The 22786-nt window shown below is 37.0% G+C and overlaps 1 protein-coding gene and 1 long non-coding RNA gene across 2 annotated transcripts in view; one reads left to right on the top strand and one right to left on the bottom strand.

Annotated features, from left to right (window-relative positions):
- Positions 1-22786, top strand: part of TENM2 (teneurin transmembrane protein 2) — a 3459878-nt gene that overhangs the window by 2047447 nt on the left and 1389645 nt on the right.
- Positions 19670-22786, bottom strand: part of LOC110257233 — a 33004-nt gene continuing 29887 nt past the window's right edge. The window contains exon 3 of the long non-coding RNA XR_002339566.1: positions 19670-22404. This is a non-coding gene — a long non-coding RNA (uncharacterized LOC110257233). The remainder of the gene's footprint in view (positions 22405-22786) is intronic.

Here is a 22786-nt window from a genome sequence, read left to right as displayed (position 1 = left end):
GATGGCATCATCATGAGCATACCACCATTTCTACCAAGTGTATTATTTTTAGACCTGGTCCTGTGGCCACTAGACCTTTAGGAAATGCAAGTACCTTCAAGTACTGTGAGCATCTCTCTTCTTTAATTTGGCCTCTAATATGATGCTTCGGGATTAGGCCAATCTGGTAGCATTTCAAAATGTCTTAGGAAAACTGTCTCTTGAGTTTCTGTCCCTAACCTGTTTGCTTGCTAGAGCTTAAAACCAATTCAGGGATCTGGGCAATGTAAAGATGTTTTTCCTTTCCCTTCGTTGGTCTTCTGGGATCTCCAGAGCATGTGCACATATGCACAAACCTTCTGAGTCAGCATTCAGGCAAAATCCAAAAACCTTTAGGCAAACCAACATGTGCAAATCGATACTACAGATCCTTATGGTACTGACTAGTCATCAGTAGACTTACTCAGATAAATCTAAATTATTTTTAAATTCAGTCTGATCAGATATACACAAAATACTCTGAAAATATTTAATTTTTTTAATCTTTTTGTTTTTTATTTTTTCAGGGCTGCACCTGTGGCATATGGAGGTTCCCAGGCTGGGGGTCTAATTGGAGCTATAGCTGCCAGGCTACATCAGAGCCACAGCAATGCCAGATCCAAGCCACATCTGTGACCTACACCACCACTCACAGCAATGCCAGACCCTTAACTCACTCATCAAGGGCAGGAATTGAACCTGCAACCTCATGGTTCCTAGTCAGATTCGTTTCTGCTACACCACAACGGGAACTCCCATTCTGGTAAATATTTTAAACATTCATTCTATGACCATTACTATCCCAGGCAATAGATACCTTAAAGTTAGCTCTTCAATCACATATCAGGTCATTCCATCAGCTGTTTTCTTTTTTGAAACATAATCTATAAAGTTTATAAAGAAAATAGGAAAAGACTATAAACCACAGTATCTACAATCCAGAAGTTTATAATTTCTATATTCAAAAGGAGACACACATACTGGAAACACTGAAGTCGTTAAGTCAGTCTCCATATATGTATCATCTACCATGGACCAGTCTTGTATTAGGAGACAAAATACTGTGATAGGCTAAACAGATGTACTACTCTCGGTCCACAGAGCTTATATTATAGAGGAGATGAAAATAAGTTCATAATAAGGCAAGGAAATTTTGTGACAGTAATGAGAAATAGAATACAGACTAGAACAGTAGGATTTCAGAGAAGGAGATTGCATTTGTTTGCTAGGGCTGCCAAAACAAAATGCCACAGACTGGGTGGCTTAAACAACAAACATCTATTTCCTCACAGTTCTGGAGGGTAGAAGTTCAAGATCAAAATATTCACAGGATTGGAGTTCCTGTTGTGGCACAGCAGAAATGAATCTGACTAGTATCCATGAGAATGCGGGTTTGATCCCTGGCCTCACTCAGTGGGATAAGGATCTGGCATTGCTGTGAGCTGTGGTGTAGGTCGCAGATGTGGCTCAGATCCCAAGTTGCTTGTGGACAGGCCGGCAGCTATAGCTCCAATTCGACCCCTGCCCTGGAAACCTCCACATGCTGCTGCTATGTTCCTAAAAAGAGAAAAAAAAAAAAGAAAGAAAAGAAAGAAAGAAAAATATTCACAGGTTTGATTCCTTCTTAGGCCTCTCTTCCTGGGTTATAGATAGTCATCTTCTCCCAGTGCCTTTACCTGGCCTTTCCTCTGTTGGTGTGTATCCTCATCTCCTCTTATAAGTACAACAGTCATCTTGGACTAGGGCCCATCCGAATGACCTCATTTAACTGTGGCTCCTGGGGCTACAGTTTGCCTCAAGTTAGGAGGATGGGGTTTGCAATCAAACTGGACATCAAGCACCAATCAGCAAATTATTAGCTGCAAGGCAATTGCTCTAAAGCCTCTTTGTCCCCAGCTGTGATATGGTAATAATGATAACCAATTCATGAGGGTGTCCTGAGTTTAACATGCACAAGTGACTAACCAGAGTGCCTGGACCAAATAAGCACCCAATTACTGATCACCAGTACCATTGCTAGTTTCTGTTTTTATCAACTGGGATGAAACCATTCTAAGTATGACTTTGAGCTGAACCCTATCATGAGCTTACTTTTGGAGCTTGTAGTGAAGGATGGCAGTCTATTATAAGAGAAAGACTGAACTAGTTGTGTGTAATTTTGGGCAGGACATTTTTCTCTCTGGCCCTCATTTTTTTCACCTTTAAAATGAAGTTGGTGGGAGGCCAGGTTCGTTTTAAAATTCTAAAGGCTCTAAACCGAGAAAAGCTAATTGGCTTGCTTGTGTCCTTATTTCCCTATCAAAAAATGAGAGTGAAACAATATGGCTATTCCTCTGGGAAATGTGGAATTTTTAAATATCCCCTAGAGAAGGAAAGTTCAACACTTCAGGTCATTTTAATTAACTGACAAATATAAGACCCCATGAGACCACAGAGAATTTTTGACTCCTCTTCCACTTTTGGTTGTTTACCCATGCTAGTTACAAATTCCCACATTCTAGATGGACTTTTATGTTTGGAGGAGAATAGGACATATGATATAGTTTATTTTTTAATTTTCTCTCACCATAAAATAATTTTGAGTTGACATAGAGTTCTGGAACAAAGAACTGGCTGTTCTGTTATTTAGGCATCTTTGATAGGAACAGAGATCCAATCAGGCCAACTCAGTTTAAACTGGAATTTATTGTATGGGTACACATGGCAGAACAGTGTAGCTCAAAACTTAGACATACCAAGGATCTAGTTCATCTTGACTTTGATTTAGTGTCCACTGAATTATTCTCTCACAACCAGCCAGCACCTGTGTATTATTTAGATGAAGTTTTGAAAAGAGCTATATCTGCAGCTTTAGACATGATTAATTAGGTAGAGATCTTTAAGCCAGGCCATATCATGGTGCACCAGCTCAGTATTTTTTTTTTTTTTTTTTTGTTGTTGTTGTTGTTGTTGCTATTTCTTGGGCCGCTCCCGCGGCATGTGGAGGTTCCCAGGCTAGGGGTCCAATCGGAGCTGTAGCCACCAGCCTACGCCAGAGCCACAGCAACGCGGGATCCGAGCCGCGTCTGCAACCTACACCACAGCTCACGGCAACGCCGGATCGTCAACCCACTGAGCAAGGGCAGGGACCGAACCCGCAACCTCATGGTTCCTAGTCGGATTCGTTAACCACTGTGCCACGACGGGAACTCCCCAAGCTCAGTATTTATTGAGTACTTACTATATGCAAGATTCTCCATTGGGCACTGGAGACAGAATATTGAATGAAACAATGTGACCCTGACCTATGAGGAGGAAGAAGAAAAAAAAAAAATGAAGTGACAAATGCTAGAAAGAAAAGGGGGACTTTTAGATAGGTTGGTCAGTGCAGGCCTCTCTGGGAGAGAAATATTTGAACTGAGATCCGAAGAAGTAAAGGAGCTGATCCTTAAAAGAGCATTTTGATAATAAGAATAATGATAGAAGCAAACACACCTAGTGCCACCCTGTGCATACATTGCTCCACATGTGTTATATACACCGATTTACTTAATCCTCACAATCACCTTACAGACAGATAGTATTACTAACCAGGTTTACAGGACAAGAATCTGAAACCCAGAGAGATTAAGTCACTTGCTCAAGGTCAGAGCTTACAATTGTCAGAACTACAATTTGGACCCAAACTTTGTCGTGGATTCTGAGACAGGAACATTGCAAGCAGACCGAACAGCAACTACAAGATCTATTTTTTTGAGTCAGTCTTGCTCTGGCACAAGTTAGTAGCCTCATTATTGCTTCCTTAAGCTAGAGATGGTTGGTGAGGGAGTTTTAGCAAGAATGGGAAATTCGTTGGGTCACCATGAATATCATGTCATGTGTAACTCAATCTGTGTTGTCTTGTAAGTGAAACAAAAGGTAGAACTTAGTATTTAATTTACCAGCACATTGAAACGTATTTTAGTGCAAATTATTATTCTCCATTGTCTTCAGAAAAAACTGATTTGATCATTTTTGTTCAAACAAATTTGGTCATTTGGATTAAGACAGATATTGATGATATACAGTAAATTATGCTTTCTATTAGCTTATTTATTTATTTTGCTATGTTATATTTACTGCATTATTTATTATACGATGCTGGCTTCTAAAACACATTTGCTATTTTATCACACAGAATGTGGCATTATTTTCTTGGCTTTCGTTTATATTTTAGTTAGTAAACCTTGGAGGTTCTATCAGTCAAATCAACACAAAAACCAAAGAGGTCCTAGAATCTCTGTGTTTGTCTTCGAGATGTGTGTATCATTGCACTGTCAGAGCAACTGCATGACATCCTTTTGAAATGTCTTAAGTGTTGTTGGAAGGCTTAGTAGGAACTCCATAGTTCTGTGGATGTGGATGCACACTGCTTTAATAAGAATACCAAACACAGTAGCATACAATAAAAGAGAAAAAAATGAATTCATTCAAGTAACTATTTTGAAAACAGCAGTTAATGATGAAAATAATACATTTTAATTTCCAAGTTGTTTTCCAAACTGCTTATAAACCAACTATTAACTGTGGGAATTCTTCCACTGAGAAATTGGTGTGGTTTTTTAGACACAGACTTGAGTATTAATTTATTGGCAGAGAAATTTCTCCTATTCATCTCAAATTGAGTCATTTTATGATGTGACATAACAGAGAATAATTTAAATAACTCATTCTTTTCCTGTATCTCACACTTCTAGTATATACATCATACTTTCATCTCAGTATTTATGGAACAAAGCAATGCACAAGACATTCTACCAGGAATATGAGTCACTGATACTTCAAAATGTACTGTAATGTAGCATATGTAAGACATATCATAAATAATAATAATGGCATTGATGATGCTAACATTTATGGTGCACTTACTGTGTGTCAGATATCAAGTGAAGTGTATTTGTGCACTCTCTCTAATCCTCAGAAGATGGTTTCAAGGTAGTTGTTTTTAATTCTGGAGAACTAGAAGCTCGAAGAGGCTAAATAGCTTGCCCACAGAGCTGTTAAGTAGCAAAATTAGGATTTGAACATGTTTGTCATACTCCAAAGAAAATGTCTTTCTGTTATGATGACATTTCCCTGTGCGTTCAACAAAATGTTATTTTAAATGATGAACAAAATATTTACAAGGTCAAATCAGTTTGGGAACATTGGGTTAAATATACTTAAACAGATTTATTAACTTTAAGGCTTTTCAGAGCCTTTAACATGCTAATATGCAAAGTAGAGTTACAAGAAAATAAACCATAAATGTTGATCATGCATTGTTAATTGCCGAACCTCACATCCATCCCCAGTAGACACACAGAGTATGTATGGAATAAAGGTACTGTTTTTTAAATACACTTTTGACAGATCTCTTCCACCCAATATTTTAATACTTTAAAAAGTGAGGAGTGGCATATAATACCTTAGGGAGAAAATCTAAGGGGCCTAATGGAGAGAACAGACAGAAGAAAACTCTGAATTTTCAACTCTACACCAGGAAAATACAGAAATTTAGAAGGACAGTGGAAAATAAGAGTCTAGAACTAAGAGGAAAGGCTAGGAAAAGATATGAAGAAAGTTCTGTAACAACAGAAGAGCAAAGATGTGGAGACCATTTTGGCTAGCACTAGGAGGAGGTTAGGAGTAGAGAAACAAAAGAGAGAGTGGGTAGCACTGAGGAATGGATACAAAATTGAAAACCATTGTAGGAGTGGCAAGGATAGGGATGACTTGGAATGGCAAAATGATATGAATGGTGAGAGCTGAAACCCTATTAGATGGGGCTAGGAAAAGTGGGAATAGGGGATGTAGACTTTTTTTTTTTTTTTTAAGTTAACAGTGAGCCATGACAGTGTCAAGGGCAAATTTATTTTAACAAGGGAGATCTGAGTAGATCTGAAGTCAAAAATCAAGGACATAGTCAAGTAGCGAAGGTAAGTATGAAGACTAATCAAGAACCAACATTCCAGAGATTTCAGGGCTTGAGAATCAAAGGTATGTGCAGGTCTTTTTTGAGTTGAGGCCAGTGACACTCCTCTGAGAGCAGAGAAAAAGTGGATATGAGGAGAAAATAGATAATGAGGAAGAAAAAAATTGAGTAAATCTCTCTTTTGTGGTCAACCTATTCAGGGAATAGAAATAAAATAATTTTTGCAAGGAGGAAATATAAGTGTGAGGTGGTTAACTTGATGGTAGTGAAACAATTTTGAAAAACTCTTCTGGAAATACTATTTGTAATTAAAATCTGGTCCAAAACTATAAAATTGTCTATTATTTTATCACTTCAAACTTTATTTCAGCATGCAAAAATTTTATGGTTTAATCTAATGATATAAAGTGTTCATAGATTAGGTCCAACTGAAGCAGAATAGCATGAATTTGAAGTTCATATCTATATTTTCTGAAATTTTTGAAGACAAAAAAAGTGAATATGAGCAGAAATAAAAAACCAGGGAGTGATCCTGACAAGAGGACAAACCACAATATTAAGAAGTTGACGATGCCCATTTACTTAGCACTATTTACTTAGCCTTCAAACAACTGATCAATTAATAATGTGGTATCTGGTGCCAGAGAGTGCTGGCTTGAGGGAGCATGGCATGTGTGAAGAAAGAAGTTTTGAAGGAAAGAAGTAAAATTTAGAAATTAATTTCAAAATGAAATTTTAAAATAATAACGCAACATTTCTAGGTTCCTGGGTAAGTAAAAAACCACTGTCCATGGTCCTTAAACATTAGTGACCTTTCAGTTGAGATTGTTCTCTGTCTCAAGCAATATGCACCCAAACCTTGAATGGAAAGAAACAAAAAAACCGATAATGGGGCAGGGATGTGGTAGGGAATAAGATTAAGGGAAATGTAATGAGAGCAATGAATTGAAACATAATCAAGGTAATGGCTCAGTATTGGTTTTCAGTTTGTTCCTAAAAAAACTTGCCATAAACTCAGCAGCTTAAAACAACCCAAGTTTATTTTCAGCAGATAGGGAATCCCAACATGGGTCTCACTGGAATAAATTTCTAGAGGGTAAATCCATTGCCTTTCTTATTCCACTTGCTAGAGCCTATATACATTCCTTGACTCATGGTCTCTTTCCTCTATCTTCTTAGTCCACAACATTTTGTTCCTCTGACCACTCTTTCATTGTAACATTTTCCTATGACTCTCTTTTCTGCTTTGCTTAACCACTTTTAAGGATTTTATTTATTTTTTTAAATATTTATTTATATATTTATTGGCAGCACCCAAAGCTTATGGAAGTTCCTGGCCAGGGATTGAACCCCAGCCACAGCTGTGGCACTTCTGGATCCTTTAATCCACTATGGTGGACCAGGGATTGAGCCTGTGCCTCTGCAGCAATCTGAAGCCACTGCAGTCAGATTTTTAAGATACTGTGCCACAGCAGGAACTTTTTAAGGACCTTTGGTATTACGTTTGGCTTCTCTGAATAATCCAGGCTAATCTCTTTATTATTAGGTCATCTGATTAGCAATCTTAATTTTATCTACAAGCTTAATTTCATTTTTCCCTGCTATTTAGTATATTCACAGTTTCCATGGAAGTATAGTTAACCACCATTTTTCAAAAGTTTGCTTTATACAATGTTGGTTTTATGAAAGACCTACATTGGGACCTGTTTTTGCAAACTGAAGGAATTCCAAAGAGGATTTTTCCTTTAAAAAAAAATTGAAAAAGGAAACTGGCTTTTACTATGCTTCTTTCTTAGGAACTACTCACAGCATCAAGCCACCATAGCTTTGATCTGTGTCTGTGAGCATCTGTGCTTTATCTTGATTTATTTTGTGCATCACTTAGCAAGATGTGTCCTAAGGTAATTACTTCTTTTCTTTATGCTTCAGCTTGCAAAAGTCTTTGTAGGAACTCTCTACTTTCAGAGAGTAGGAGAGACTTGTATTTGGGGATTGAGAAATGAGCATCTTTGGAGTCATGAATTATTTGGTCTACCACAGAATAGGCAGAAGGACATGCTATGTCCTATTTCATCCCCTTTGAGAGGCCTTCCATGATCCCACCTTGAAGCACCTTTATGAAAATAAAATGAGAATATGCAAGTGAAGTGCTTAGAACATTGTTACTTGGTAAACTGTGCTGGTTGTTTTGTAGTTTTTGTTTCATGCAAGGAAATAGTCAGTCCATGAAGAAAGGATTTAAAAGAGGCCTGCTGATTCAAAGCCCATGCATATAAACATTATAAGCTTCTGACAAGGTGTGGTCTTTCTTTTTTTTTTTTTTTTTTTTTTTTGGTCTTTTGGTCTGTTGTTGTTGTTGCTATTTCTTGGGCCGCTCCTGTGGCATATGGAGGTTCCCAGGCTAGGGGTTGAATCGGAGCTATAGCCACTGGCCTACGCCAGAACCACAGCAACTCGGGATCCGAGCCGCGTCTGCAACCTACACCACAGCTCACGGCAATGCCGGATCGTTAACCCACTGAGCAAGGGCAGGGACCGAACCCGCAACCTCATAGTTCCTAGTCGGATTCGTTAACCACTGCGCCACGACGGGAACTCCAAGGTGTGGTCTTAAAACAGCAGAAATCATTTACTGATACTCTGTTGCTATAAATCTTTTCTAATAAAATATAGAAAAAGTACAGAGTTAAGGGGGCTGATTAAATTTATTTTTATCAGATATTTATTGAATACTTATACTTTACCAGTCTTGGTGTAGGCACTGGAGTAAATGACAATAAATAAGATAAAACTTGAAGCTTTTATGTAATTTACATTCTAGTTGTGGGGTTTTTTTTTGGGGGGGAGGGAGTGCCCAGAGAGGGTACACAACAAAGCAAGTAATTACAACTTATGGCTGATTTCAGGGTTAAGAGGTAGTGTAAAAAGTAGAGTAATGCCCCCCTTTTTAAAAAATAGCCATATCCCCATCTGCAGTATCTGTGAATATGTTCCCTTAAATGACAAATAGGACTTTGCAGATGTGATTAGGCTAAGGAATTTGAGATAGGCATATTATCCAGGCTTATCTGGGATGGCCCAATGTAATCACATAGTGTTAAAAATGGACGAGTGGGGCAGAGGATGAGATCAGAGCGATGCTATATGAGAAGGATTCAACCCACCATTGATGTCTTTGAAGATGAAGGAAGCAAACCATGAGCCTAGGAATGAAGGCAGCCTCTGGGATTTGTAAAAAACAGCTCCGGAAAGCAATGCAGCAAGGCTAATATCGTGGTTTTAACCTGTTCAGATCTGTGTCAGACTTTTGACCTCTAGAACTGTAAAATAATACATTTGTGTTGTTTTAAGCCACTAAACTTGTCCAAACATCAATAGACAACTAATATGGGCATTGTGAGAAGAGTGATAAGGATTGTCCTCACAGTTATCTTGGCTAAGATATTTAGTATACCCAGGAATTTCTCCCGAAACAATTAGGAATATTTTTGTCATAAGTAGCAAACCAAACTGAGCTAGATAAAACAGAGCAGGGAGAATTCATTACAAGGATACAGGGATATCTCACGATACCTAAGGAAAGCTATGTAGCCAATTCCTTAGTACATGTCCTGAACCACCAGTGGGAATACTCTCAAAATTTGTCCCTTCCACAGTTCCTTTCTGCTCCTCTCTAAATTTCTCTCTAAACTAGCTCCTTTAGTCTCTTCAGTCTGCCCAATTGAATATAGTTCTGGGCAGATCAAAGTTACATGCTGTAAGTCTAGGCACCCAAGGGTGGAATTTCAATGGACATGTCTCTCTCAGGCTCCATCTCTCTCTCTCTCCCTCCCCTCTTTCTCCCTTCCTCCCTGCCCCCCATCTTCCCCCACCCTCTGCCCAACCTCACACACTTTCTCTTCCTCATCTTCATTTTTGGCAAAGAAATCCTCATTATTTCACCTTGGGTTAGCTGCCTTGCCATGGACCTATCATATAATGATAAAGGCAGACCAGGACAAAGGAGATTGTTAGAAGCTGAACAGGCAACCCAAGATGTTTATTCCATCAAACTTATCCCACAACTGAGAAGACAATTTTCTGAAAATATGATTCTCTTTAGACAATCTTATTCAGTATGTGTTTACAACAAAGAATGTGTGGGGTGATATGAAGATATAATGGCAAACAGCAAACATTTATCAAGCATCTGTGTTCATGCCAAGAGCTCTGCTAAATACTTGGGACATAAAGACATAGAAAAGCAGCATGCTTAAGGAATGGAGGAGAGAGAACACTTTGGGTTATTATGTGACACATGTTGAATGGAAGAATCCACTACAGCATACTCAGTGAAAGTTAACATCCTGCTAAGTTGGCTGAGATGGGATGGAACTAGTGTCACTCACTAGTTGTGAGTGACAGGGCTTGTGTGGGGACAAGACTTCAGTTATTGAAGGCTCATAATCTGTTAGAGGAGTCAGGGTAGGTAATAAATGGCCATCTCATAGTCAGAATACATCAACATAATAATGCAGTGACAGAAAAACACACAGTTTTGGAGGTAAGCTTGGGGATACAGCGTAAAGTTAAAATCCACTTGGGAAGAATAGATATGATCCTAGGATAAGCTGGCTTTTAAGCAGTTTCCTAAGTAGTCTGTGGTTGACAGGAATGAGTAAAATAGAACTAGAAATTAATTAAAATGCTCCTCTTTGGTTTCAAAGCACACAAACGTTATGCAAAGCAACGTAACCATGATGTGGATCTCGACAGCAAAGGCACAGCATTGGATCCCCAAGGTGACAGGGTTTCCATGAAACTGAAACTCAGTCATGATTTCTTTCATCTCTATTTTTTCAATAATTGTCTGGCCTCTTTAGAGGAGAAGGCTATACTATGCCAGGAAAATTATGGAAAAGGCATCTTGAATAGTGAATGGCAATGGGAAACCCCAGAGGAAAAGAATTTCCATCACAAAGTATTCTCTTCTCCTGGAATCTTTGAAGTAGGCCACTGGACTGCACATACCAAATTCCTCTTGCTTTGTTTCTTTTTTAAATTAATCATTTGAACATGTTGGGCCTTCAAATGTTTACTGGGTGATTATAAACACACTGAAGTACTGAAGGAAAGCTCCTGGGACACCATATTCGCCTCCTCGTCTTTTTAGATTTTATTTTGACTCACCATCAATTGGAATTTTTAATTCAGACTATTCTCAAATGTTACAGCAATTTTACATAGTATATTATCAAAGTTCCAAGTCTTTTGATAAGGGTAATTAAACATGCCAAGTTTGTTTCTAGAGCCCTAAGTGTGCATTGGCTCATCCACTGGTTATGCTACCATCCTTCATTTACTGTTTTCTGTACATTTATTTTATAGTGTTTGAGAAAGTCATTCACCTTCAATATCTTGTAAGCGTAGAGAAGAAGGAATCAAATCACTTACAACCTCTGTAGGTGAAATTCCCAAAGACATACCAAGCATCTGAGGCCTCTTCATCTTCATCTTCTTCTTCTTTTTTAATTTTTTAACTGTTTTTCTTCTAAAGAAAAGACTGCATCTTCTAGAGCTTAGGTATTGATTTCTTCACTCCTTTTGACATAATTCCATACTTCTTATGCATATATAAACAACATTTATTTTCATAAACTGGTGGCATTGTTTTTTTTCCATCACTGAATGTTTTGCTTGGAAAAAGGAGAATGGAAGCCAGTTCACAGTAATCTATCCTTCTACATAAGTATTTCTGTGGCACTTATCACAGCAGTACCTGGGCACTCAAAAGCACTATTAGACTAAAACGCATACACTAGAGGGGGAAAAAAAATAGATGCTAAGAAAACAGAGAGTTTAAAACATCAAGAGAAATAGAAAAAAATATTCTTTGTTCATGGGCAACCAATGGGAGTTCAAAGAAATTCTCATGTGCAATAAAAAATATATTCTTTGCCCACATACATTTTTTTAGTTAAAGCTTCTAAAGGACTATTCTGGGCCTTTTATGCAGGTACAAAACACTAATGACACTTGTGGCAAATCAGGGATGGAACATGACACTTATTCTGGTATTCTGCATAGAAAACAAAGAGAAAGCCAAAAAAAAAAAAAAATCACATAAACGTAAGTGAGTACTAATTGACACCAAGTGTGTTTTGCATTCTCCAGTAGGAAAGTCCTTTTTTTATGGGGTACTCAAGAAAGTGGACATGATGATTGTTCAGCTGAATATCCATAGATTGTTCTATCTGTAATGAAATACCCTTAAGATATGAATTGTTTGATGGTGCAACTTGGCAAACTAACTGAAGAAGAAAGAATATGATAGCATAATTCAAATTTCAAACTGACTTTGTAACTTAAGTAACTTTTATCCCTTACTATAAGGTCAGTAAAATTATAGTATTATGTACCAGATGTCAATTAGGAGGGCAGAACAGTTTGTAGTGTCAAAGCTTCTTTATTTTTATAAATATATAAATGAGAAATTACTAAATAATTGCCCAATTTGGTACCACAAATATAATCTGTTATACAATTATTATATATATAAATTAATATTTGAAAAGAATCCAATTCTTTTTGGCACATGTAATTTACAGATTCATATTGCAATTTAAGCCAATGCATTGAGAAAAGGCACAGCAATGGGAAAGGAATAAATACCTAATTTATAGGAGGGTAACCATCCTAAAGTTTTATTTGTATCATGATATTATTTCTAAGTAAAATATTTTCTGCTCCATTTCTTGGTGGGTAACCTGCACATTCTTATGATTTCCTTCCTATTTTAATAAAAAACAACTTAGTTTTTTTTAATTTGGCCTTATATAGTCAGAAACAATGCTGATAGAAATTACATTTCAGTGAGTAAAGTCGTCTTCACCTCAGATTTACATAGAAGTTGGCAAATTAAAAGTATTTTACTAAGGCCAGCAGTGATAGTTCAGAAATGAGATTTAAACTGAGCTTCTATGCCAATGAGTGCATTAACTTTATTCAAAAATAGTGTATGTAAAATGGCACACAACTGACATGAGCTGATTATGATAATGTCTTAGTGCAAATTTTTGAAAATCAGGTACTATAAAAATATACCATTAGCTTTATGTTAATAAAATATTTTGCTTGATGCCTTTTAAATTATTCATTTGAAGTAGTCTAAAAATATAAAAGAACTCTTATTATCATTCAATTTACATGATTACTTTTAAGTTCACTTTTTTGGTTTAACATAAACAGAGTGTAAAATTCACATCAAGCTTTTGGTATTTAAAATGTGTAATTTTTATGCAAAAATTGGATGCTGTGTTACATTTTTAAGGTTGTCATTAGTATAAATATAATTTTGACTTCTGATTTGAAACAATTTAACCCTTAGGAGAAATTATCATGTTTCCCAGGTTGACTCATTATTGCTGCTTTGATTATAGATGAATTCCTTTGTAAAAACACTTTTTAAAGGCTCTAAGCACTGACTTGAAGCCCCAGGGGTTTCCACAGATACATTTGAAGAAGTGATAGAAATTATCAGAGCAAGAGTATCCTTTTTCTCCCAAAAACCTCAGGTTTGATTCTAAATATTAAAAGAAAACAGAACACATTGTGTGCCCAGGATTGTTTTGAGCTCTTGAGATTTACACCAGAAGACAGCACCCTGGTTGCCTCACACTGCTTATAGTTAAATAGAATTCATACCATTACTTACAACCATTGTAGTACAATGTTCAGCACACAGTGTTACCTGAGAAAGCTAGATTTACAGAATCAAGAAAAAAAATAGTAATACAGAACAGTAAAATTGGATAAAAACGGTGTATATGGTGGGGCTTAAGGAGAAAGGATGTGGTCTAGATTTTTAAAGAAATAACCCTTCAAATGAGAGAGGGATTTGAATAAAATTTTAGTGTTGTCTTCTTTAGAATATATAGAGCATACCAAAGCCTAGTTCTGTTCACAGTATAAATAATTAAAAATTTACATTTACATATACATTTATATATACTTCAGTCCACATGCAAATATAAAGCTAGTTATATAAATAATGACTTCAAGCCATATGAAATTCTAAATATATCTAGATACATGAAAAGAAAGTTCTCCAAATGCCAGACAATGGCTCACTTACTCAAAAGGTGTTTTAAAAACTCTATTCTTGGGAAAAAGAGATGAAAAGGATGAAAGATGAAGTAGGAATTTGACTTGTATATGCTGTACATCAGCTCGCTGCTTCTTTCCCATATGGACCCAAGTTGTGGTTGTCTCATCCCTACATATTTAAGAGGATGAAGCTCTGTTGCCTTTCACCACAGGCAAACCTGCCATCAGTTCTATAACGTTTGGCACAGGCATGAGTTTTTGACTTTTGCCTGTCTCCCCAAAATGACACTAATTCGATGTGACTGGACAAGGCATTGGGTAAGGAGTTTGGTACTATTTGTAGAATTAGAATATCTTTTCCTTTCAAAATTGTGAGGAACTTGATTAGCTAGTCATCTCTTCACCCAGTTGAAACTCCCTATACAACATCCTTAAGAGATATTCATTTAAGCTCAGTTTGAATGGTTAAAAAGAAAGAGAGGACACTCTTCTATGAGCACTGCTTGCTTATACAGAGGTTTTTCAAAAATGTAAAGATAGACACCTTATTATTTCAACATCCTCCTCCAACTCAACATGTGTGTTCTTTCTACTATTCATAAAGGAGTTCCAAAATTATCTTCTATATTCCTCATCTTCCTTAAGGCACTTTCAGGTTTCTTTTTGTTTTTCCTAACAAAACATATTTATTGATGCTACCTTATGATGATTCATTGGTAAGATACACGTACCCACATGCATGCATGTGCACACACATATGAACACATTACTTGCTCTACCTTCAAGAAATTTATATTCAAGAGGGAACAGGTAAACATGAATTGAAGAACCACACAAGTACATAATTGTAATGGTGAATGTGTTAAGCATAAAAAATGGAGATTATGCCAAACAAAATTGCATATTCAGAATGCTACGTAAATTCTAGATCTGATCTGACCTGCATGGAAACAGAAAAGATATCACTGACCCTAATCTGGATTCTACATAATAACTGCAGTCCCAAAGATTGCTTAAACAGGCTCATTTTGAGCTTATGGTTAATGCAAACCTCTGTGTCTCTCTCAAATGTACTTCTATCATATCATCTTTCCCCTTTCTCCTTGCAGCATTGATTTTTGAACATCAACACAAAATCTTACACGTATGAATATAAAATCCCATCACCTTGGTTTTGGCCTGCCAGTCTAACATGGATTATAATTAGGGCATCCAGCATGTTAAGTAAACTTTTGTATGAATTGAAAATATAGTAGATATCATTCAGTGACTTCAATAAAGGGTAAGACCAAGGTAAAACCCTGAGGTAAACGTCAAAGATTTCTCAAAGTTGATTTACTGATACATACGTAAAGATTTTCAAAACCTAACAATTCGTAGTAGACAATTGTTCATACTGCCTAATGTGCCTCTCCTTCCTCTGACAGTGTATTTCCTTGAGAACCTTTCTTCTTCCGTTTTTTCACTCTACGTGATTTCGAGGGTTCAGTCCATCCCTGGTTCTCAGGGTGTCATATGACCAAACTTCTATTTCTGGTTCTCAGGGTGTCATGTGAGCAAATGAGTTCCATGAGAATATTGACTTCTGCTGGCTACAGAGTTGAGAACATAATCCAAGTCATTCTAGTGAAATTAAACTCTATCTTTTGTAGAATTGTCAGGAAGAGAGACTCTCAGACTGGAATTGGAATTGGGAAGACTTAAGGTTGCAATTGCTAGGAGTCACCATATGGAAATGGCCTGGTTAAGCCTTCAAGTGACAGTTGAAAGTAGAGCCCAGAGATTAAGAGACCAAAACCACATCCAGCTGTTCCAGGTCTAGACTGTGGTGTTACATAAGCCATCATATAAATTCTTTGGCTTTAGCCAGTTCGCATTAGATTTCTGTCATTAGGCTTCTGTCATTTGCCTAGCATTCCAACTGAGACACCATATTATTATCTAGTCCACATTTTCCTTTGGTGACAAGAATATCATGGGAATCTTTGTCATCTGTTTTATTGAAATCTATATATAGAATCTCTACAATACTTTACATGCTGATCAGTCTAGTAACCCTTTTGTCAAAGGAAATTAGATTTGTTTGTTTGTAGTAAATTTATGCTGGTTCACAGTGATCATCTCTTTTCTAAAACCATCTGGTTAATAATTCACAATAGAAGCTTAACTAGTTTAGAAGAAAAATTTCATTTGTTCTTTGCATCACTAACCATGGAATAATATGTATTTTGTCCTCTGATCTTTTGAACATTTTTTTTCTAAAGCCTCAGGCACATGATTCCCAAGGCTTTTCAGTATGAATTCTTTCTGAAAATACCAAAATTTATCTCAGACTTAGAGTCTTGTGGTTATTGTTTTTTAGTTACCATTTATTTAAAAAATACATAAAGACAAAAATTATTACTGATCTATCACTTTTAAATGAAATTCTGTTTTATTAATCACAGCATCGCTAAACAATTGACAAGTTATCCTACTTAGATATAGGAAATGTTATTGAATTTGTGTCTAAATTTGTGTATAAGTGACTCCCCAATGTCTTTCATGCTAGCCACAGGAAGAAGTGAACCAGATATGGAAAGTCCTGCTATAGTGTGTGTGTTTGACGATGCCTGACATTTTATCCCTGGTCCTTTTCAAACACCTGCAAGGCCCCAAGTTAGTCCTCTCTGCTAACTTCTACTTCACTACTTCCTGTGAACCTCTAAGGAGGGTGCACTTTTGACTCTGCTCAATAGGAATCTTGGAATGAAAAGTGATGACCTGATGAGAAGAACATTTGGGCTCTTTAACCCACCAAGAAGCTGGGGCATGAGTTTGACCCCAGAAAACTTCACTTAGAACCAGAAAGTGGGGTTGGACATGGGGCAGTTCCCTTGGCTTTCTCTAGCACAGAAAAAAAAGAGAGAAACTATAGTTGCAATACTCTCAGGGGATAATTACCTCACTGACTGACCCTAATGAAAAAGAATTGCACAGCACCTTTTAAAAAGCTTCTGGTGTGTTTTGTTGGATAGTGGTACTCAAATGTGGACAACTGATGATGCCCAAATTTTCTTTCTGCCTGCTTTAGGCAGTGTAATTTTAAAATAAGGTTAAGCCAACTGCAGTTTAGGGGAAAACACATTTACTTTTACCTTGGTTAACATTGTCATTTTGGCCTATAACCTTTATGGCCTACACAACCTTGACATCATGGCACATGAGCTTAAAAAAATTATTATCAGAATAAGATCCTTATATATCAGACAGCAGTGTTTTTTCTAAACACAGTGTTGCTGTTATTGTTAGGAGTTGCCACCTGTAAAAGGTTGTGGGCCAGACTCTGACACTCTGTAACTCCCTGTTAGTAATTAGTGCCTTGGATGTCAAACCTTGCTTTTTACTCCCCATGCAGTGATGATATTCATTCTTTGTCCCGTCTCTGCTTTAATTTTTGAGAACATGGTTCACCGTGGAAACAAATCTGATAAATGTATCCAGTTTATCTGAGGAAGAACTCTTGGCAGAGGTTGTCTCCAAACACCAAGGCATAAACTACTTCAATGAAGAGTTTTGTAGTGCATAATTGCTAGTCAAGTTTATTATAAGAGATGTAGCACATGAAGCTGAAGGATTTCAGAGAATGGTCCTCTTAATGTCTGGGTTAATGTGAATAGCTGAAGAGTAGCCATATTTGGGTTAAAATGTCTTTATAAGTGGCGAGTTGTTTGAAACCTGGGTGGGCAGATGTGTAGTTCTCAGAGATAATGAACACTTAGAATATAATACCACTCCTCTTATTTTTATTTTTCCCAAATATCCTCCTAAGGAAGCAGTTAGTTGCTTGACTCAGATTAGGGGTATAGCTAGCATTCCCCAGATATCCCAGCAGCTTGAGATTGTGACACCTGATGCCTGAATCACTGAAACCATCTTCTAAATTGTCTTACTGTCTTTGATTCACTTTATCCACCCCCCCCCCAAAAAAAATAATCATCAAAAAACAGTCCTGTAGTACATATTCTTTCTGTCACTTGGAATTTGCATTTCAGGTCTGCAGACTAGAAGGAAATAAACAGCCTTCAGTAGGCTAGTTATTACAGATCTGAAAAGTGATGGACAAATATTCCTTACTTTTTGTGTTCTTATATCCTATCTTACCTTCTTTCTTCACTCCACCAGATGTGTATGTTGTAGGGATAGCAGAACACAATGAAAGGCAGTGTGACAGAGTAGAAAGATCATGATTCAGGACAGGGTCAGAGAAGTTTAAAGAGACAGATAATACATATTTTAGCCTTTGCAGTCTGGATAGTCTCTGTTGTAACTCTGCTATTGTAATATGAAAGCAGTCCTAGATAATACCTAAACAAATGTGCATGATGTTCCAATAAATTTGTATTTATGCACATAGAGATTGGAATTTCATATTGTTTTCATGTCTCCTGAACTATTCTTCCTTTGATTTTTTTTCAACCATTTAAAAATGTAAAAAAAAAATTCTCAGCTCATGAGCCATATAGAAACAGGCTGTGGGCCAGATTTGGCTTTCAAGCTAGAGTTTGCCAATCACTTGTTTTAGGAATGAGATTGATTTGGTTCTTGATCCAGGTTCTACCATGTATATGACCCTAGATTCAGGTGAAATAGTTTCTCTAGACATTAGTTTCATTGTTCAATTGTGTGTGTGTGTGTGTGTGTGTGTGTGTGTAAATAGGCATATGTGAGAGAAAGAATCTGTTTGCAGGAGTATGTGATATTTGTTGAGTCAATAAGTGAAATAAACACCGTGGTCTTGATCTTGTAGGAACTCAACAATTATGACATACGTCTGCTTTGGGAAATCAGATAACATAATTCTCCTATGCAACCTTAAGAGTATCATAATCTAATATGTACCTAGTAATTACTGCTGATGTGGAAAAGACTAGATTTCACCTCTCCACTCTCTTAAGTTCTGAGGTGAGCCAGTTTTATTTCAAATTCTACCACATGTGCCTAGGGAATTCTCTGAAATTCTTTGACTTTTCAACATTTCATCTTAATATGGGAATAATAACAATATGTCCTCTTTGCCATATAAGGTTTCTGTGAAAATTATATGAAATAATGCAAGTAAAATGCTTAGACAGTTCCTATCCCTCAAGGATGACTCAATAAATACAAAGCCGCTATAAGCAATAATGCTAATATTCTTTTCACTTTTATTCTCTTTTTTTAATTATAGTTGATTTAAATGTTCTGTCAATTTCTGCTGTATAGCAAAGTATACATATGGCTGGGTCACCTTGTGTGTATATATATGTATTCTTTTTCTCACATTATCCTCCATCATGTTCCATCACAAGTGACTAGATAAAGTTCCCTGAGCTATACAGCAGGATCTCACTGCTTATCCACTCCAGATGAAGTTTGCATCTACTAACAACAAACTCTTAGTCCATCCCACTCCCCCTTGGCAACCACAAGTCTGTTCTCCATGTCCATGAGTTTGTCTCTTTTCTGTAAATAGGTTCATCTGTGACATATATTAGATTTGCAGATGTACATGACATTGTATGGTATTTGTCTTTCTCTTTCTGACTTACTTCACTTAGCATGAGAGTCTCTAGTTCCATCCATGTTGCTGCAGATGGCACTATTTTGTTCTTTTTTATGGCTGAATAGTAGTCCATTGTGTATATATACCACATCTTCTTAATCCATTCCTTTGTTGATGGACATTAATTTAAAAGGCTTCAGAGAACATACCAGAAAAAGTCCAAGTTACACAACCTTATTCCATCTGTCTGATCAATTGGCTCTCCTAATTTTTCAAAATTCTCCTTTCTGTATCCACAAACTTCTCTTCTGACTGTCTTATTTTATCTTGTTCACAGTTGGCTCCTTCTGACTTATATGCCTTTGCTCATGAGCTTTCTCCTATCTAAAAATTATTGCCCTGACTCTTCTTCCGTTATAGGCTGCCAAAACCTCCAGATTCTTCTCAGTAAGGTCTTGCCTAAGAGCTCTAGACTCATCCCTTTTTCCTTCACCATGAATACCAGCACTACTGCGGCAGAGTCTAATATAATTTTGTACCTCATTGTATATGACAACATTTCCTTCTCTATTTATCTCATATTTATAAGTCTTAGCTTGGGAACCAGATTGTCATCACCTGTAAAGGAAGAAATGGGAAGATCCATCTGCTCTGTGTTGTCCACCTGCCTTCTCTCGAAAATACCCTTATATCCTTTAAGCACCTATCTGCTGATTGAGGTAGTTACTTGTGCAGACTAAATCTACACTCTTCCCGATTCTGAATCCCATCTTGATCCTATTGAAAAGACCTCCATATAATGGAATACTCTTAATCCACTGGAGGTTGTAGGCAATCACTGCCTATTTTTCCTCTTGCTTACTTACCTGTACTGTCACTGCTTGAGTTCTGCTGTTCCTGTTACTTCTGGTGGCAGAGATATATTTTACTTTGAAAATCCATTTATTTTGTTGAAATTTTTGAGGAAATATTTAATGTTACACAAAGTAAAATGTATCCTTTTGAAAATGTTGAGTCTTTGGATTCCCTTTTAAGTATTTCATGTGGATTCTGAGTTGTTCACCACAAGATGCCTGATTTTTTTCTGCTGGTTTATTGGGAGCCCAGTTAGTTGTGATTCATTGAGTAGCATTTGGCAAGACTAGATGAGGTCATTAAAACAGAAATTTCGCACTTCTAGATACATTGTCTTTTGTTGCAGTAGAGATTAGGGAGAAGTAAATTTTCTTTTCCTATCTTGTTTTTTGCCTAAATATTGTATATGTATTTATTTTTTTTAATTCAGAGGGAGAGAAAAAAGACAAAGAGTAGGACCTGGGAGAAGGGTAATGATAACATTGTTACTTTCTGCCAGTGCAGCATCTTTTCTTCTCTGTGCCTCTGGCCAAGGAGATTCCAATCAAATGCCCTTCCAAGCCTGTGATTTCCTCTACCCCATCAGCCACAGGGTGCACGGTGGGGAAACGCATGCTACTGTTCTGCCCTGCAGACTAGACCTTCTGGTTTCACAATTCCACAGCCCCATGCAAAGGGGAGAGGGAAATCTGCCTTGGTATTGAGTTGTAGAGTCGAGAAAATGGGAAAAGACTTAGACGAAAAAAAATATTTGTCAGCTCATCTCTTGGCCTCCCTCTGCCTCCTTCAGCAGGGGAAGATATGAAGCCACTGAAATCTCAAACAATAGGAAAAACAGGTCCTGCATCTTCTTGAATATGTCCAGTTCCCCTGAGCACTGGAGAGAATCCCATTAAACCCCAGCATTGGTCAAAAAGACAAGGCATCTTTATAGGAGCTCTGAGAAAGAAAAAGACATGAAAAGGAAAGCATCTTATTATAATAAAAACAAAAATGAAAAACATTTTGCAGCTCTGCCCTACCTTGCTGTATCCTTTTGTTTGGGCAGCCATCACAGACCCATATGCTAAGCAGAGGAAGATATTTTTCAAAAGCATTTGTCTCCTTGGGAGGCTTCTAAGCTTGTTTTATTGGCAACCATGAAACCATCACTGGGTTTGTCATGTGGTTATTCTACAGATGGTTTGCATGGGTGGCTTGTTTCTACTGGATGAAATCTCCTTTTGGACTCTAGTTTGGGTATAAGAAAATCATGTACTACTAGTTCATGTTGGTAAAATTCTCATACATTTTCACCTGTAGACCCATTGTCTTTGGAGTTTTTGATTGAGGAGAAGTAAGTAACATGGCAGAAGCATACTCAAGTAGCTGATGCAAAGGAACAATCTCTGAAGACTCATCAGCCATCATGGTCAATTCCAGTTTGGATGGGTAACAGGTGGGCTGGCAATTTTCTCAGTGTATACAGAAACCAGTGTCCAATGGAAACTCAAAAGAATCTTAACAGAATTTCGCCTAAAGGCAGATTGCAATACTTTTTTTTACACAAGTAGGATTAGTTTGTTTGTTTGGGAGGGTTTTGTTTGTTTATTTCCTTCTTCTCCTCTTTTCCAAAACAATCACAGTAACATATACAGTTCATGCCAGAGATATTTCTGTGGCCATGAGAGGTTTAGTCCTTTCAGGTAATTCCATTTCAGCATTATAACTAAAAAATAGAAGGCAGAAGTATGTAATGCATCATTCTAGTTTGCAGAGGAAAAAAGTTGCACTGTAACTTCATAAAGACTTTGGTTCATTTTCATTTCTTCAATGGCCAAAAAAATTAGAACTGATGGTGCTTTTCAGAGGATTAATGAGGTAACTGACTAGTGTGGCATGGAAGTGGATTTTCAGAGTTACGCAGAAATGGGTTTGAATGGCTAGACCGTTGCTCACTTGTAGGTGGATGCTGGTAGGTTACTTATCATATCTGAATCTGTTTCTCCATCTGTAAAATGGGATAACATAGCCTTACTCATGGTTGATATGAAGATTAAATAATATAATGTAAAATCTTAGCAAAGAGGTTTCACCTAATAAACTCAGCTATTGTTTATTGAGTACTCTCTTTTTGCTAGGCTTTCCTTTTTGCACTTTATGTCTTAACTCAGTTAATTTTCTGTAACAACTACACAGTAAGTAATATTATAACCCCCAGCTAAGATAGGGAAACTTAGGCAAGAAAAGTTTAACTTTTTCAAAAGAAAGTGGTAGTGGAATTTGCTCCCATGCTCTTAATTACTCCTCTATTTTTGTATTCCATGTAGTATGTAGCTGACCAAAGAATTTTAATTCTGCTTGTCTTCAACTTTCTGAACCTTTATTTACCT

This window comes from Sus scrofa, chromosome 16 (genome assembly GCF_000003025.6).
Source record: "Sus scrofa isolate TJ Tabasco breed Duroc chromosome 16, Sscrofa11.1, whole genome shotgun sequence".
In the NCBI taxonomy this organism is placed as follows: Eukaryota; Metazoa; Chordata; class Mammalia; order Artiodactyla; family Suidae; genus Sus; species Sus scrofa.
This window is presented reverse-complemented; position numbering and strand designations above follow the sequence as displayed.